This window comes from Populus alba, chromosome 11 (assembly GCF_005239225.2).
Source record: "Populus alba chromosome 11, ASM523922v2, whole genome shotgun sequence".
Taxonomy (NCBI): Eukaryota; Viridiplantae; Streptophyta; class Magnoliopsida; order Malpighiales; family Salicaceae; genus Populus; species Populus alba.
The window spans coordinates 22,400,770-22,405,318 of record NC_133294.1 but is presented as its reverse complement, the minus strand read 5'-3'; the positions used below and the strand labels follow the sequence as shown (position 1 = coordinate 22,405,318).

The 4,549-nt window shown below is 35.3% G+C and overlaps 1 pseudogene; it reads right to left on the bottom strand.

Annotated features, from left to right (window-relative positions):
* Positions 1–325: 325 nt before the first annotated feature.
* On the bottom strand, positions 326–2,117 carry LOC118040818 (monolignol oxidoreductase AtBBE-like 13; annotated as a pseudogene).
* Between the last annotated feature and the right edge of the window lie 2,432 nt (positions 2,118–4,549).

The window sequence follows — 4,549 nt, the reverse complement described above, 5'->3', positions numbered from 1 at the left end:
CCAGAATGCAAAAGCAACGGAAACTAAATACCAATTTGCAGAAACTGAATAGAGATTGCAGAAAACTAAACAAATATCTTCTTGAAATTATACGATTACTCCAAAACACAAAATAAATTTGCAAAAACTGAACGCAAATACCAAATTGCAGAAGCTGAAGGGAAGACGAAATACCAAAATAATTGCAGAAACTGTCGAAATACCAAAATAATTGTAAAAACTGTCGAAATACCTAATAATTGCAGAAGCTGTATTTGGGATTAAGCTTCGTTTCATAAAACTAGCTCTGATACCATGTTAAACTTATTGAGATCAAACACAAAAAGAAAGCTACAATTCTGAATAATCTGTTTATTATGAATGCATAGTCTTAACCTAAATACAAATAAAGTATATATAGGTTAAACTGAAAGTACTATTCTACCCTTAGTAAATAAGACTACATAAATATTATTTAACACCAACCAGGACACCAGCCTATCTCTTGCCATGGATTCCACTTCAATTCCTTTTGGAAAATGTTAAGGGTGGGATACTCTGTTCATGTCTAAAGAAGTTTTCAGGATCAACTTTGGTTTTCACTTTTACCAATCTTTTAAAGTTGCCCTTGAAGTACTTGAAACCCCAAGCACTTGCTTCTGCGAAGCTTGTGCTACTCTTCTTGTTCATCCCCAAATCAAAATCCCTGTAATTGACATATGCAGTCCTTGGAGACACATGAGGTGTCATGTAATTGTAAACTCTCCTACTCCAATCTATATGTTTTGCTGCATCTTCTTTAGCATCATTCCAGTTGGCCAAGTACTGGATCATGAACAGGTTACCCTTTCTATGAGGAAAAGGTGTCTCGGATTCTGGAATTGTGCTCATCTTTCCACCATAAGGAGTCCACAATACGCCTGGAGAATTTTCTTCGAGCAACAGTTTCCATAACCCTTCAAGGGCTGTTTCAGGTATGGGTTCCTTAACATAGTCCGACTTAGATTTGAAGTAGTTCAAGACCGAATTAGTTCTTCGAAGTAAAATTTCAGGAGCTGTATTGTTGGGGAAGAAAGCCAGACTTGGCACGGATTTAATCCAGCTTGTTTCAGTACAATCTTGTCGTATCAAACCCAATTCAGGGAAGCTTTTTTGCATTACCTGGAGGAGTCTGCTGGCATCACCAAGAAACAAGGCATTAAACGAAACTGATACAGTTTTCTTACCGGTGTCAGACGTATTTGCCAATCTGATGATGGCTCTGAGGAAGAGATCTTCATCAAGTTTGTCAGCAATTTGTTGCCATTTAATTAGGAGCTTCATAGCACCTTGTTCTAAAGTCCTAGGGACCAGAAAAACTGTCACAATTGGTGGTACAGGAACCAATCTTACTTTCCAAGAAGTAATTATCCCAAAACTACCTCCTCCACCTCCTCTAATGGCCCAAAACAGATCTTCTCCCATCGCATCTCGATCGAGAACTCTTCCGTAAGCATCAATTATGCGAGCATCGATGACATTGTCTGCAGCAAAGGCCATATTTTCGTAGCAATGAACCATATCCACCGCCGGTAATGTGCCCACCAATGCCTAAACTCGTGCAGATCCCAGCTGGAAATCCATGGGAATTGCTTTTCTCTGAAATCCTGTAGTAAAGTTCACCATTTGTGGCACCTGCCTGAGCCCAAGCACTGTTATCATCAATATCAACAGTAATGGAACGAAGCTTGGCAAGGTCTACAACAATATAAGGCGTCTCAATTTCAGAGACATAAGAGACTCCCTCATAATCATGGCCTCCACTACGCACTCTAAGGTGAATTCCAAGCTGTCTTGAACAAATAACCGCACCTTGGATATGGGATTCTTGCAAAGGTGTGAAAATAAATTCAGGCTTCGGTATTGATGGCAATGTGAACCTCAGATTTTGCGCCGAAGACTGTAAGACACTAGTGAATGAAGAATTTTTTGGAGAGTACAACAGAGAGGAGAAAGGGAAGGAAAATTCAGGATTCCTTGACAGACAGTGCAGAAAATTATCCTGAATTGGTAGTGAAACTATCAATGTTGGAAGTAGAAGCAGACGTACAAGCTTCGAAAGACAAGAAAAACTTGGAAAAACCATTTTGCCTGTTTTGTTGCTATTTTGGCTTCATCATGATTGCTCTTATAGAGGACCTATAATATTTTGATGACCCTTCAATTAATTGGGTAATCCTGACGTTTAATATTGATGTGAACGTTTAACTAATATTTTAATAGTAGAATTATACATATTGATGTCAACGTTTAACTATCCATATCTTTTAAATTTGGTAGGTAAATATAGAAAATCACGACTTACAACCCAATCGACTCGACATTTAAGTTAAATCACAACTAACACTAATACAATTAAATCTGTTAAACCTAGTTAATTCAACCATTTAAAAGGTGATTCAATGGTAAGAACTTGGAATTAAAAGGTTTGTTTCCTCTGTGTTCTCCAGTTCGAATCATGTGGTTACTCATATGATGGCTACTAAAAACTTACATGGTGGGATTAGTTAAGGTATGTGCAAGCTAACCCGGACACCTGCATTACATTAATAAAAAAAAAAACCAGGTTAATTCAACTAATTTTTTATGACTTAATTCATTCAAAATTAAACTTATTCTATATCAAAGAATTTCTTTTTTTAATAAAAATTATTAACCTGATTTGACTATATAACCAACGGTAATCAGATTACTCAATTACTTAAATTCTTTCTGAAGCATTCCCTGAGTCAGATTCTAACAACTTTAGAACTATAATGAATTCATCTCACGTTGTTTGTCCACAACATGTGTCTCCAAAGTTTGAAGGCGAGAAATATATGCTGTCTGCATGATAATCCTCGCCAAAAGTTTTCCTTCCTTGCCTCCTTTATTGCGAACTTTCTTCGTTTAGCAGTATAGCAACGTAAAAGAGAGCCCCCGTAATGTAAGTTCATCAATAAAGAGAGAGGGAGACACAAGATTTCTATTCGGGTGAAATGACAGAGGAGAAGAGTCTCAAAGTGTTGGCATTGTAGACTTATTTCCTTGAGTTATCGTTCCGGTTTTGAATTCAAAATATTGGAATTTTCAACTTTGAATTTAGATTTTTTTTTCCCGTTAATTTATAGAATTAGATGAACTTGTTTTGATTAAGCAAAATGTCCCACAGAATATATTTTGGTCGTGATATTGATCAAAAAAGAATAAATAAATTCACTACAAGCTAATTAATCAAAATTTGTCTTTTGATTTTGAATTTGATGAAAGAATGTTGGGAATTTGATCACTCAAGGTCTCAAATTCAAATCTTCATACCACTAAAAACTTTTGGGGTCATGAGTGTAGAGTTCAAAGCATCCTATATAAAGACTGATCTCAGGATGTGCGTAGAGATTGGTCTCATAAGTGAAAAATGACACAATATACCTTATGTTTCAAAAAATATATATCAATAAATAAAAGTTTAAATTTGTAAACGCATTCTATTTTTTCCCAAAACCTACCAATACTTGCATGTATTCTAGTGTGTGCTACACATTTTAAGTTCATGAATCACGGAAACAAAAAAAAAAAGGTTAACTTAAAGGAATTAACTGGATTAATTAGATCATGGCTGGCCCCATTTTTTTATTTTTTATTTTTAATTCAATGCTAGTTTGATGCTTTTAATTTTTAAAAAACACACTACCGCAGGTGCAATCACGTTCTCAAATGAAGCCGTAACCTCTAATTAAGCCCCTACTAGTAGGGAACATTGTCTACAAAGGAACCATCAAATCACGTTCTCAAATTCAATTCTAATTTGTATAGCAATTCTTTTACATGCGATGGGACCTTCCATCTATAGAAAAACACAATTCGTACAATCAAGATTCTTACAATTTATTTTTTTTTTGTTGTGTTTTTTTAGTTGATTTTAAGCTAAAAAAAACATGCTCTTAAGAGTTTAATGAGAATTTTAGTTTTAATAACCTAACTTGAAATTAATGTGAATTATCACAACAAGATTTCACAGTTTTATTGACGGACATATTCCGTCGGTGTGTGATAGAACTTTCGTCGGTAAAGTATTTACCGACTATATTACCGACAGAATACTCCCGTCGGAATACCTTTTGTTGGTGATTCCACATTCTGTCGCTATATCGGTCGGAAATACAAAAAAAACTTTTACCGACGGACAGTGCGCGCCAAAAAAAAAAAGTTTCCCGCTTGGAATATACCGACGGAATATTTTCCGTCGGTATTATAAAAATACCGACGGACTAACTCCGCCGGCAAAAGTGTCGGTGATATTTTATACCGACCGAATATTGCCGTCGGTAAATACATCGGTAAATGTATACCGACAGATTTGTTCCGTCGGTGATGGTGGCAAACGCTGTCCAATGCCGACGGAGTTTTTTTGTCGGTAAATCCCTGTGTAATTGTTTTTTTTTTAATTGTTTTTTAATTATTTTGAAAAAATAATATAAATTAATGGTAATACAAACCAATTATGCAAATAAAATTTATATTAAGCAACAAAAACTCAAAGTGAAATAATATT